This window comes from Mustela nivalis, assembly GCF_964662115.1.
Source record: "Mustela nivalis genome assembly, chromosome: 8".
Lineage (NCBI taxonomy): Eukaryota > Metazoa > Chordata > Mammalia > Carnivora > Mustelidae > Mustela > Mustela nivalis.
In genome coordinates, this window is record NC_139027.1 from 89336562 (window position 1) to 89350969 (window position 14408).

The window sequence follows — 14408 nt, forward strand, 5'->3', positions numbered from 1 at the left end:
AAAACTCATATTTTTTGAACTCATCATTCAATGGGCACATTCCTAAGTACTTAGGAATTTATTAGCCCTGTGAAGGGACACCACTGGTATCCCAATATTAAAGGTTAGGATATTGATGGAACCAGAAAAGACCCCAAATAGCCAGAAAAATGTTGAAAAAGAAAACTAAGGCTGGTGGCATCACAATTTCCGGACTTTAAGCTCTGTTACAAATCTGTGATCATCAAGGCATATAGATCAATGGAACAGACTAGAGAGCCCAGACGGTGACCCTCAACACTATGGTCAACTAATCTTTGACAAAGCTGGAAAGAATATCTAATGGAAAAAAGTCTCTTCAACAAAAGGTGTTAGGAAAATTGGACAGCCATGCAGAAGAGTGAAATTGGACCATTTCCTTAAACCATGCACGAAAATAGACTCAACGTGGATAAAAGGCGTTAATGTGAGGGGCGCCTAGGTGGCTCAATGGGTTAAAGCCTCTGCCTTCGGCTCAGGTCATGGTCCCAGGGTCCTGGAATCGAGCCCCGCATCGGGCTCTCTGCTCAGCAGGGAGCCTGCTTCCCTTCCTCTCTCTGCCTACTTGTGATCTCTGTCTGTCAAATAAATTAAAAAAAAAAAGGTGTTAATGTGAGACAGGAATCCATCAAAATCCTTGAGGAAAACACAGGCAGCAACCTCTTCGACCTCAGCCACAGCAACTTTTCCTAGACACATTACCAAAGGCAAGGGAATCAAGGCAAAAATGAACCATTAAGACTTCATCAAGATAAAATGCTTCTGCACAGCAAAGGAAACAGTCAACAAAACCAAAAGAGAATGGCAGAATGGGAGAAGATATTTGCAAATGACATATCAGATAAAGGGCTAGTATCAAAAAATCTATAAAGAACTTATCAAACTCAACACCCAAAGAACAAATAATCCAATCAAGAAATGGGTAGAAGACATGAACAGACATTTCTGGAAATAAGGCATCCAAATGGCCAACGGACACAACAGACATGAAAAAGTGCTCCACATCACTTGGCATCAGGGAAATACAAATCAAAACCACACTGAGGTATCACCTCACACCATTTAGAATGGCTAAAATGAACAAGTCAGGAAAACAACAGATGCTGGCAAGGATGCGGAGAAAGGGGAACCCTCCTACACTGTTGGGAATGCAAGCTGATGCAGCCACTCTAGAAAACAGTATGGAGGTTCCTCAAAAAGTTGAAAATAGAGCTACCCTACAACCCAGTAATTGTACTACTAGGTATTTATACAAAGGTTACAAACAGTGATTTGAAGGGGCACCTGCACTCCAATGTTTATAGCAGCAATGTCCACAATAGCCAAACTATGGAAAGAGCCCAGATGTCCAACAACATATGAATGGATAAAGAAGATATATATGCAATGGAATATTATACAGCCCCCAACAAATAAAGAAATCTTGCCATTTGCAAGAGCTACCCTATGACCCAACAATTGCACTACTGGGTAATTACCCCAAAGATACAAATGTATTGATCCGAAGAAGCACATGTACCCCAATGTTTATAGCAGCAATGTCCACAATAGCCAAACTAGGGAAAGAGCCCAGATGTCCATCGACATGAATGGATAATTAAGATATATACATAATGGAATATGATGCAGCCCAAGAAAGAAATGAAATCTTGCCATTTGCAATGACATGGATGGAACTAGAGGGTATTATGCTAAGCAAAATAAGTCAGTCAGAGAAAGACAATTATCACGTGGTCGCATTGATATGTGGAATTTGGGAAACAAGACAGGAAGAGAGGAGAAAATGAAACAAGACAAACCAGAGAGGGAGACAAACCATAACAGACTTTTTTTTTTTTAATTTATTTTCAGCATAACAGAATTCATTGTTTATGCACCACACCCAGTGCTCCATGCAATACGTGCCCTCTATAATACCCACAACCTGGCTCCCCCAACCTCCCACCCCCCACCCCTTCAAAACCCCCCTCAGATTGTTTTTCAGAGTCCATAGTCTCTCACGGTTCATCTCCCTCTTCCAATTTCCCTCAACTCCCTTCTCCTCTCCATCTCCCTATGTCCTCCATGTTATTTAAAGACCATAACAGACTCTTAATCTCAGGAAACTGAGGGTTGCTGGAGCAGAAGGGGATGGGAGGGATAAAGTGGCTGGCTGGTGGACACTGGGGAGGGTATGTGTTTTCATGAGCACTGTGAACTGTGTAAAATTGATGAATCACAGACCTGTAACCCTGAAACAAATAATATATTGTATGTTAATAATAAAAATAACTTTCAAAAAACAGTGAGGATATCGAAGCATAGAGAGGCTAAGTATTTGCTCAAAGTCACAAAGCTAGTAAATGAACACATATTGAGATCTAACTCCATAGTCAGAACTACCAACTTTTACATCCTGCCTCAAGACTACTAATAATATCCAAACATACAAAGTGGTTTTGAATAAGAAAGTTTTTCCAAGCATAAGTCAGGACTCTGAAATCCATAATATATGGGGCAATGTCTCTTCTAGCTTTAAACCAAACCTAATGTTCTATAAGAATTTGTATTAGTAAACCTAATTATAAGGAAAGAACACTAACTTGATAGTCCCCCAAACCAGACAATCAATATCCTAATTCATTTCTATTCATCTGCTATAAAACAGTGAGATATCTTCCCACTATATTACCAGGATGTAATCTTTGTTTCGTGTTGGCTATAAACAATATAAGAGAATAAAATAATGCAACCAATAAGATTTATTTAGAAAACCATGATAGTCTCCCCTCATTATTGTCCCAACTTTCATATCTGAAATTCCAAATGTCCAATTAAGAGCTAAAGGTAAATACTGATATTCTCTGTTCTCTACACATACTTAAAAGTCCACAGAATCCAACAGTGGGTTGAAGATTTTGGGTTTCTACTTCTAAAGAATGAGACTGCTGTGAAGGTCAGTGTCAACAGCAACAACTCAGTGGCCATAATGCAGATTCAGAATTGTCAAGAACTAATCATCTTCAATGTGAATGAAACACGGCAGTTTAAGAAACCAGGCCCTGGGGAAGTCACGGTATTTCACTATTGCAGTTGCGAAGTCCATGCCAAACAAAATACACTAAAATAAAATGTTGTGATCCTGGGCTGATGCAAAATAACATGAAATGGAGCCCTTTCCAAGGCTGACACACAAGGGGCTCAAGAGCTAATGAGACTTGGTGCTCTGCCACAGAAGTTTCCAACACTGCAGTGCCTGATGGCCCCAGTGCAGAGAGGAGCTCAGGAGCACCAGGCTACTGCAAGTTCTATGAAATGCACCTATGCCCAGCAGTCCCTGTTGATCATCCAATATACAAATCAATCCCACCTTGACTCACCCCAGAGGTGGACTCAGAACAGGAAAGAAATCTGGGAGCAAGTGCTGAGAGTCAAGAAGCAGGAGCCCAGCCACACACCTGTCCTTCACTGACCTATGAGCTCAGAGTTGTCTGCTTAGAGGGAATCAGCTCTTTGAAAAATTATAGTGTAAGAGTCTTTTTAAAAATCTCTCCCATTTTATTTTTTTTAAGATTTTATTTATTTATTTGACAGAGAAATCACAAGATCACAGGTAGGCAGAGAGGCAGGCAGAGAGAGAGAGAGAGGGAAGCAGGCTCCCTGCTGAGCAGAAAGCCAGATGCGGGGCTCAATCCCAGGACTCTGAGACCATGACCTGAGCTGAAGGCAGAGGCTTTAACCCACTGAGCCACCCAGGCACCCCATCTCTCCCATTTAGTCATAGAATTTCAGAGTTGTATTGCACCTTAAGTTGTCTCATCCATTATCTTTTTTTTTTTTTCAGATTTTATTTATTCATTTATTTGACAGAGACAGAGAGAGAGACAACAGAAGGAAACACAAGCAGGCAGAGAGGGAGAAGGAGAAGCAGGTTTCCTACTGAGCAAGGAGCCTGATGCGGGGCTCGATCATGACCGGAGCTGAAGGCTGATGCTCGATGACTGACCCACCCAAGCACCCCTCACCCACCATCTTAATAGACTTGGGAAGCCATTCTCACTTACCAATGTGGAAAACAAGGCACAGACATTCAGAGCCCAAAGACACTTCAAGAAATGGGCAGCACTAAAACTAGTACCTGTCCTGAGGCAGACTGGTTGAGAGCCTCACACCAACCCATCTCTTTTTCTTTCTTTCTTTTTTTTTTTTTTAAAGATTTTATTTATTTGACACAGAGAGAGTAGGCAGAGGGGCAGGCAGAGAGAGAGGAGGAAGCAGGCTCCCCGCTGAGCAGAGAGCCCGATGTGGGGCTCAATCCCAGGACCCTGAGATCACGACCTGAGCCGAAGGCAGAGGCTTAACCCACTGAGCCACCCAGGTGACCCCAACCCATCTCTCTTCCCTATACTCTTCCCATGGGGTCATTCCCAGGCCATCACTGGCTAAAAATTAGGTTTCTGCTCCCTGAGACAGCAAATACAAAGGAAGAGTAGTCTGGAGTGCTGGAGGTGCAGACAGAAATTCAGCTGGAATGCATTGAGTCTGAAATCTAGAAGGCACCGAGGCAGAATGAGTAAAGGCAGCTGGATGTCTGGTCTGCTGTGAAGCATTAGGGAAGGAAAATGCTAAAATGACTGGAAGGACTGTCTTCTTTTTTCCCACCTCTTCAGACAACAAAGCCAGAGAAAATATCACAGTTCACCAGATCTACGATGCCACTGATTCTAAAACCAATGACTAAAAAAGAAAAACTGCTGTCAAAATCTGACACAATACTAAAACAGCATGGATTACATGATGCATCCCAAATTCAGAGACATTGTAACATGAAAAAAAAAAAGTAAGGTATTTAGATTGTAGTGAATACAGAGTAGACATCTGTTTTTGTAACTTTTTATTCTAAAATAATTTCAAGTTTATAGAAAAGTTGCAAAAACAGTACAAAGAATTCCCAAATACCCTTTACCCAGAGAGCTTCACCAGTTGTTTTCACTTTGCCCCATTTATCATGCTCATTTTATCATTTTCTTTCCCTACCCTTCTTCATTCTCTCAGATTGTTTCATACTTTGTGCCCTCCTATCTAAATATCTCAGTATGCACTTAGCAAACTCAAGGACACGTGACAATAGAATGATCAAACTCAGGAAATGTGACACTGATATAATACTATTGTCTATTTCACCACTCATTCAAATTTTGTCCATTGTCCTAATAATGTCCTTTATAGCTCATCTGCCCCTTCCTGGGTCCATGCCAGGGTCCAGGAGTGTATTCAGGTGTCGGGTCCCTTTAGTCCTCTTTCAACTAGAATAGCTCCTCCTCTTTGTGTTTCTTGACCTTGAAATGTTTGAAGTACAGAGGCCAGTCAGTAACTCTGTAGAACATCACACAAATGGGAGTTTGTCTGATGTCTCCACAGAGTCAGGTTATGGTGGGGATGCCCCAGGGTAACGTTGTTTCCTTCTCCATACCTCTCATCAAGGAGGCTTAGTGATGTCTCTTTACAGGTGACCTTAACTTTGGTCACTTGGTTAGGATGGCATCCACAGCAGAGCAATTACCCTTTATAAGAATGTGAATTATGAGAATTTTTAAAAAGATTTTATTTACCTAGGGGCACCTGGTTGGCTCAGTCTGTTAAGCATCTGCCTTTGGCTCAGCTCATGATCTCAGGGTTCTGGGATCAAGCCCCTCTGCTGGGTGGGGAGTCTCCTTCTCCCTCTGCCCTTCCACACTGCTTGCTCTCTCTCTCTCTCTCTCAAATGAATATACAAAATCTTTAAGAGAAAAGATTTTTAAAAAATTTTTAAAATATTTAATTTATTAACTTAGAGCATGTACATGAGCAGGGATTGGGGGTAGACCAGGTCAAAGGAAGAGAGAATTTCAAGCAGACTCTGTGGAGCACAGAAGTCCAACTCCGTGTTTGATCCCAGGACCCTGAGATCATGACCTGAGCTAAAATTAAGAATCAGATGTTCAACTGACTGAACCACCCAAGAGCCCTGAATTATGGAGAATTTTCAGAAGTAAAATCTACAAACAACAAAGTCTTACTTTATGTGAACAATGTGAAATAATAAAAATTGAAAAAGAACTTAAAATGGGTCAAGAACAGCTTACTTTTAAGCACTCTGCCACAGAGCAGACCTGGCTAAGTTGGAGTTAGGCAGGACCCCTGCAAACATCCTATTTGAACCAGTTTTCTGAGGAGTGCTACTGGTTGTGAGAATAGGCCACTATAGATCGTAGGGTTTAGAAACTGGGCATCTATATTTTTGGCCAACTGAGGAGGCAAACTCACTATTACTTCTCTTCATTTATGTCTTCGGGGAGCAGTGACCTTGCTGAAGTCAGACCACAAAGCAAGTCACCCGAGCCCAGGAAGCTAACTGGCTGGGGTACAGTCAGCCCTTGGGAATTGGGTTTCCCTGGGGCAGAAGTCACTACCCTCCCTGTTATCAAAGGGATGATAAACTCTGTTTTTACCCCATCCTCATGGGGACACACAGCCCCTGGGTATGCAAGGAGTAGGCTCATCTGTTCTGTAGTCTCTCCCCAGCTGGGGACCGGGTGGTACTGCCCACTCTTGCCCAGTTTTGTCCATGTTTATGAACATAGCCAAAAGTCTGGAGGCTACTTGGACTGGCAGTCCTAGCTGCTCCCTCCTCAAGCCACCTGAGGACAGCCAGGGCAGGTAAAGGCATTCTGGATACCTGGAGCTTGCACTGGGGCATGGCAACCTGCTGTCAAAATCTGACTGAGCAGACCACTCTGTTGATTTTTAAATAATGTAGAACTTTTTAGTGAAATTCCGGTGTCCTTAAACTAAGCCCCAAATTAGTGACTGTTTAATTACATTAGTTGATGCTGGTTCTTATGTTCATGGTCTGATGCCATCAGTGACCCTAAGGGAGACCCCACAGGCCCCCGGTGTGAATGGCACTCCTAGGAGGTTGCCCTAGCAGGACCATAGAGTGGCTGGTGGCGGCTACAGCCCCAAACCCAACATCAGACTCATCTTTTTAACGTTATTCCCTTGGGCACGGACACACATGATGCCTACTAGTGCAAAGCACAACTACTACTTACATACGTAATTTGAGTTGCCAATTCCCTTACCTCTCACTCACTTCACACATCGAGACAGATTGTGTAAGTCACAGCTTTTTAACAGCATTAAAAACTCTTTCTTTTTCATGTACAGAAATCATCTAGTCACTGAGGCAGTGACACATAGTTGGAAATCCCATGTGCTAGGAGGCAGAAAATCTGCAGAGAGCCTGTCCAGATCCTGGTACCATGGGATCTGAGCATAACCCCATCTTTGGGATGGGGAACAAGAGCATGCCCTGGCTCAGGTCCTATGAGCACCACATGGAAGAATTTACCAAAAGCAGAGAACAGAGCCTGGTATACAGTGAGAGCATGCTTTAAAAACAGCTACCAAAAATATTTTAAAGTTCAAAAAATTAAAAAAATAAGAATAATTAACAACAATAATAATAATTAATGTTGCTTTCTGTAAACCCAGGAATGGAGGAATCTTTTTGGATGGTGTTCTGTGTTGAAGAAAGTTAGAGCATGTAGCTGGCACTGCCTGTACTCCTCTGTCTCTCTCAACCCTGGATTGTCCTTCCTTAAACTTCCAGATGTAGTGGCTTCTTGTTTCTCAAAGACTGTACATAGTCTCCCTTGAGTTGAAATCATTTGTTTCTCAAATAAACAAACACCCTCTAGGTAATTCTAATGCACTCAAGTTTGAGAATCGCTGGCATATGCTAGCTTTTGTGCATTGACTTAGTTTGTATTTCTTTTTTTTTTTTTTTTTACCAAAGATTTTATTTATTTATTTGAGAGAGAGAGACAGAGATAGTGAGAGGGATTAGAAGGGGAGAGGAGAGGGAGAAGCAGGCTCCCTGCTGAGTAGGGAGCCTGATGCCCTGATGCGGGGCTCATCCCAGGACCTTGGGATCATGGCCTGGGCTGAAGGCAGAGGCTTAACCAACCGACCAACCCAGGTGCCCCAACTTATTTTGTATTTCATGAGAGGAAACCAGCAGATATTTTTATGATGACACACAGGCTTATAAGCCAGTTATTTTATCTTGGGATCTATTTTGTTTAATAAGTTAAAATTTTGGTGTGCTGGAGTTTGTCAAAATGGACATCATTTGTTCTTGTTAAAAAGATCTGAAGGGAAATCATTCTTCACATTGTCTAGTTTGATTTTTTTTAATTTTTCAGTTATAAATTTAACATTTGTGGATGTCCATCAGTAGGGATATTTTTAGCTAACAAGGATGGAAAACACAACTCAGTCTTGGCTTAAACAGGTAGGGAAGTCTGGAAGGAAAGTATAATACTTCAGGATGGGTTTTTCCAGTAGCTGAACTGGTATATGGGGGCCCAGCCTGCCCCTTTTCCACACATTGTCTCACATATGGAGGAAGAGGGAGGGTGGCTTCTGTGACTCTTTAAGAATGAGGAGGAACACACCCAGTGGCCTCTGCATCATTGGCTTCTGGGCCATTGAACCAGTCACCAGCTGGAAGGGGGCCTACCCCACCTTGGTCTGTGATAGACTCCACACTTCCCTGCTGCTGCTCCATGGAGGCAGGGTGCATGGGGCCTGTGGGAGGGCAGGCTTTAGGTACCTGGTCACTGGAGGGCTTGTGTGGCTCACCACACAGGTAGAGTGTGTCCCTTGGGCCCTCTGCATGGCTTGTGTGCTGGCTATGCTGGTTTTCAGAAATGGAGCCCTGGTCTCTTGGTGACAAAACAAACTAGGCAATGTGAAGAATGATTTCCCTTCAGATCTTTTTAACAAGAACAAATGATGTCCATTTTGACAAACTCCAGCACACCAAAATTTTAACTTATTAAACAAAATAGATCCCAAGATAAAATAACTGGCTTATAAGCCTGTGTGTCATCATAAAAATATCTGCTGGTTTCCTCTCATGAAATACAAAATAAGTTGGGGCACCTGGGTTGGTCGGTTGGTTAAGCCTCTGCCTTCAGCCCAGGCCATGATCCCAAGGTCCTGGGATGAGCTCCCTGCTGAGTAGGGAGCCTGCTTCTCCCTCTCCTCTCCCCTTCTAATCCCTCTCACTATCTCTGTCTCTCTCTCTCTCAAATAAATAAATAAAATCTTTGGTAAAAAAAAAAAAAAAAAAAAAAGAAATACAAACTAAGTCAATGCACAAAAGCTAGCATATGCCAGCGATTCTCAAACTTGAGTGCATTAGAATTACCTAGAGGGTGTTTGTTTATTTGAGAAACAAATGATTTCAACTCAAGGGAGACTATGTACAGTCTTTGAGAAACAAGAAGCCACTACATCTGGAAATATAAGGAAGGGCAATCCAGGGTTGAGAGAGACAGAGGAGTACAGGCAGTGCCAGCTACATGCTCTAACTTTCATCAACACAGAACACCATCCAAAAAGATTCCTCCATTCCTGGGTTTACAGAAAACAACATTAAAAATCCTTTGGTGGGGGCACCTGGGTGACTCAGTGAGCTAAGCCTCTGCCTTCAGCTCAGGTCATGATCCCAGAGTCGTGGGATCTGGGATCGAGCTCCACATCGGGCTCTCTGCTCAGGAGGGAGCCTGCTTCCCGGCCCCCCTACCCTGCGCCGGCTTCTCTGCCTACTTGTGAACTCTGTCTGTCAAATAAATAAATAAAATCTTAAAAAAAAATCCTTATATGTTTATAATAAATAAACAAATGAAAAAAAAAATCCTTTGTTGGCAAAAGTCTTACCAGGAGCCTCAAGGTTACCCTAAGGATGGGGGGCGGGGGAGGAAAGTCTTCTGCTCCCGCAGCCCTCCAAATAGTTCCGGGTAGAATCTGACCCAAAGTTTTGGCCTCTTGCTTGTGATTAACCAAATCTCTGGCCTTGAGCCTGAATTCTTAATTTGTACTTGAAGCCAAGGACTCAGGTAAGCCCAAATCTTAGGTCTAGTTACAGTCACTACTATTCAGCCTTTTACAGAACAACCACGGAATGGATAGCAAAGAGGCGGGCCGGAAAGCGGCAAACCGCTTGCGAGGATCGCGCACGCTGCAGGAACGGCAGCGACTGCAGAACCTGGTTTTCAAAGGTTTGGTGGAGCTGCTAGATTCCCGCGGGACACGTTCTTTTAAAGGGACCTCCCGCCCCCGAGCTCCCCTTCCTGTCTTCCGGGGTGACGGAAAAAAAGGCGGCCAACACGTCAGGCTGACCGAACCTGGAGTCCCGTACCCGGATGCTAAAGATGCACAGATCTCGTGCAGGGGCCTGTCCCGGGCGCCAAGGCGAGGGCTGGTTGTGTCACGGGGTTCGCCCCACGATCCCGCCGCGCCCACGGTCGCAGGGCCCCGGACCCCCTCGTCCCCACCTAGGGCGCAGCCCGGGAGACCGCGCGCCTTCCTCTCCAGCGGCCCTCACCACTGGCGCGCTCCCCGGCCTGTCGCACGTGCGGCGGAGGGGCGGGCCCCGCAGCCCCGCCCCAGCCCCGCTCACCTGGGCAGTGGCCGCCTCTGGTCTCCCCCGCGCGGGGCACAGGGGCGCGAGCTGACGGGGCTAGCTCGCGCGGGGATCTCAGGGCTCGTCCCGTTGGCAGCTCTTTGTGTCTGGAGGCCCCAACGCGGCGCTCCAGCAGCCTCCAGGCACCGCCTCCTCGTCCTCCCGGCGCCCCGCGCCGCTGGCCCAACCCAAGAGGGCGGGCCGGGTGGGCGGGGCGTGAGGTCGCAGGGCCGGAGGGGGCATGAGGGCAGGGGAGTGGCGAGCCTGGGCACCGAGCCTCCCTGGCGGGTCCTGGAACATTGGCGACGCGCCCTTACTGGAGTTTGGCCGTTCACAGCGCTTACTCCAGCATCATTTTCTGGGAACAACCCGAGGACGCAAGCCAGGTAGTAATACCCCAAATTCGCAGTTGAAGGAACCGGAAGACGCAAAACTTATGGTTTCTGTCTTCCCATCATATAGCAAATCAAGTATTTATTGAGCACCTACTAGTGCCAGCTGTCGTCCCAGGGACTGAAAATGGAGCAGTAATAATACGGGGAGGGGGAGGGTTGGCCAAATAAAATAAAATGATAAGATAAAATCCTTGTCCCTCGTGGAGTTTACAGGTCAGAAGACAATTTAAAAGCTTAAATGAAATACGCAAAAATGCTAGTTATAAATGCCAAAAAGATGCAAATTAAGAGAGGAGCTTAAGGAGTGCTGGAGGTTGGGCCAGGGAAGGTCAGAAAAAGGCCAGGTCAGTGAAGGCCAGAAGGGAGGGAGGGAGGCAGGCAGCAGTCCAGGCCAGGCCTTGAGTCTAGAGGATGCCCAGTGAGTTTCCCTGTGGCCAAGAAGAGTGGCAGGGTGAACTGTGTGGTGTGTGAAGCCAGAAAGAAGTGAAAGATGGGCGGAGAGGTAGGTGGGGCCTTGCTGACCTCTTGTTAAGGACTTGTTTCTATTCTGAGAGTGTTTAGTAGAGGGAACTTGTGGTCAGACGTAAAGTCACCCTGGTCACTGGGTGAGGGCAAGTGGGGAGAGAGGGAGCAAAGGTTGAAATAGGGAGACTGTTAAGAAGTGATGGTAGTGGGGCACCTGGGTGTCTCAGTAGTTAAGCGGCTGCCTTCGGCTCAGGTCATGATCCCAGAGTCCTGGGATCCAACCTTGAATGGGGGGCTTGCTGCTCAGTGGAAAGCCTGCTTATCCCTCTCCCACTCCCCCTGCTTGTGTTCCCTCTCTGGCTGTCAGATAAATAAATAAAAATCTTTAAAGAATAAGAAGAAAGAGAAGGAGAAGGAGAGGAAGAGCAAGAGGAAGAAGAAGAAGTAGTAGTAGCAGTAGTAGTAGTAGTAGTGGTTGTGGTGGCGGCAGCGGCAGTAACTGACTGAGATGGAGGTGGCTTGGACCAGGATGGAAGGGGTGAGGAGTGGTTATATGGGTATTTGGGGTGGTCTGGCAGACAGGAAGCGCCTCCAACTGGAGGTGGGTTGTAGGAGAGAAAATGGGGGACTCCAAGGTTTGGGTGGAAGCAACCACAGTTACTCATTTTATGCTGGGTTTCTTCCATGCACAACCTTATTTTAATCCTCACAACAATCCCAGGCCATAGTTGTAAAATTGTCCTTTTACAGAGGTGGGAAATGATGCTTAAGTAGTTAAATAACATACTGGGATCCATATAGCTCCCAGGTGCCAAAATCTGTCCCCAGAACTGGCCCCTGGGGCTGATCAGAGCCCTTGGGCTGCATGGCCCTTACCCCCCTCTCAGTGCCCCCACTGTCTTTCCAGTCATCAAATTAAGAGGCTTGTCTTCATTCCTTATCTTCTAGGCTTCAGGGCATGGGCCAGTTGCACTCTGGGTCCCTGGCAGAGCCGTCCTGCCTATCCTGTGGCTTCTCTGACTATTTCTTCTCAGTGCTCCCTTGTGATCCTCCTTTTCTCTTCCCTAGATATTTTCATCACAAGGGTCCTAGACTTGGCTCCCTGCTCTCTGCCAGTCTCTGGGTGCCTTCCTCGTCCCCTGTCTTAAGTTACCAACCTTGTGCTGATTGCATAGTATTCCTCAGTATTTCTAGTCTGCCCTCACTCTGGTTCTCTCTTTCTCTCTCTCTCTTTTTTAAATATTCTAGTGGCACCTGGATGGCTCAGTGGGTTAAGCCTCTGCCTTCAGCTCGGGTCATGATCTCGGGGTCCTAGGATTGAGCCCCGCATTGGGCTCTCTGCTCAGCAGGGAGTCTGCATCCCCAGCCTTTCCTCACTGCCAGCCTCTCTACCTGCTTGTGATCTCTCTCCCTCTCTGTCAAATAAATGAATAAAATCTTTAAAAATAAATACATGAATAAATAAATATTCTTCTAGTGATTTTCTTTCTTGCTTTTTTAAAAAGATTTTATTTATTTATTTGACAGACAGCAATCACAAGTAGGCAGAGAGGCAGGCAGAGAGAGAAGGGGAAGCAGACTCCCCACTGAGCAGAAAGCCTAATGCAGGGCCCAGGTCCCAGGACCCTGAGATCATGACCTGAGCCAAAGGCAGAAGCTTAACCCACTGAGCCACCCAGGTGCCCCTCTTTCTCTTTTTTTAAGGACTTTATTTATTTGACAGGGGAGGGGAGAGCATGAGCTGGGGAGAGAGGCAGAGGGAGAAGCAGACTCTCTGCCCAGCAGCAAACCCAAAGTGGGGCTTGATTCAAGAATCCTGTGATCATGACCTGAACCGAGGGCAGATGCCTAACAAACTGAGCCACCCAGGCACCCAACTCTTTTTCTCTTAAATCCCCAAACATCCAACTGCCAACTGGATATTCCACTTCCATGTTTGACAAGCAGTTCAAATTCAACCAGTCAAGTTTCAAACTGAAATACTTATTTTTTTCCCTACAATGTGCTGCTTCTTGTGGACTCCCCACTTAATGAAGGTCACAGCCCTTCTCTCTCCTCCTCATGTTGACTCAGTTGCTGAGTCCTGTAGTTTTCTGCATGTTCTCTCTCTCCCTCATCACTCCCTCCTCATCCGGGCCACACCTTCCTGGGTCGGGCCCTCCGAATGCCTCCAGAGGATTGCAAAAGCACTAAAGTCCACTGTCTGTACTTGCATTTGTCACCTCTGTATAGTGGCCAGATGTGCTTTCTAAAACATACAACTGTGTTGTCCCTATTCTGCCTAAAGCCCTTCAAGGCCTTCAGCTGAAATTGTTTGTCAGGTCCTTCCTTCTGAACATTGCCCTGCCAATTTTCCAGCCCTCCCACTGCTAGTCTATTCTCATTTAGACTTCAGATCAGTGGGGCCTTCTCAGTTCTCTGAAAATGAAACAGACCTTGAGCTATCTTTTTTCCGAGGCTTTGCACCCCCCTGGTTACCTCTCAGTCAGCTTCAGCACTCAACACAGAAATTCTCCCAGCATGTGCTTGCTCCCTTTTTTCTCCTCCCAGGAAACTCACGTTCAAGTCCATACAATCTCTGTCACCCTTTACTTTATTACTCTTGTTACTAGTTTGCTCTTCTGCTAGTTTTTGAGCTCCTATGGGCAAGGGCTATCTTTTTTTTTTTTTTTTTGGCCCCCATGCCTAGAATCCAGCAAGTGTTGTTTGTGATAGCTAGAGGATAGAGTGGGCTGTGCTGGACCTGGACCATATCCTTCTTTAACCTTGTTGATGATGCTTCTCCAGCCCTTAGCTCCATCCTTTCATCCCTGATACAGAACAGGAAGTCTTACCAGCATGACAATATATCAGAATGCTGAACTGAGCTGCACTGTGATCTAGCATGAAGGATGTGTAGGTGTATATATTTTGTAAGGAATCTACTTTAAAGGATGTTGTGAGGACCTGGGGAAATGTGACTGGTGGGGAGGAGGCAGGATAAAAGCCAGGTTCTGGGGGAACAAGGTACAAAAAGGAGGAGGGAGGGGGAACAA

At 45.6% G+C, this 14408-nt stretch overlaps 1 protein-coding gene across 11 annotated transcripts in view; it reads right to left on the bottom strand.

Moving 5' to 3' along the window:
- NINL (ninein like) overlaps positions 1-10702 on the bottom strand; it is a 154478-nt gene extending 143776 nt beyond the window's left edge. For all 11 annotated transcript variants that reach the window (XM_082744268.1, XM_082744267.1, XM_082744263.1 and 8 more), the window contains exon 1: positions 10511-10702. The gene's annotated coding sequence lies outside the window, so the exon portion shown is untranslated. The remainder of the gene's footprint in view (positions 1-10510) is intronic.
- Positions 10703-14408: the final 3706 nt, after the last annotated feature.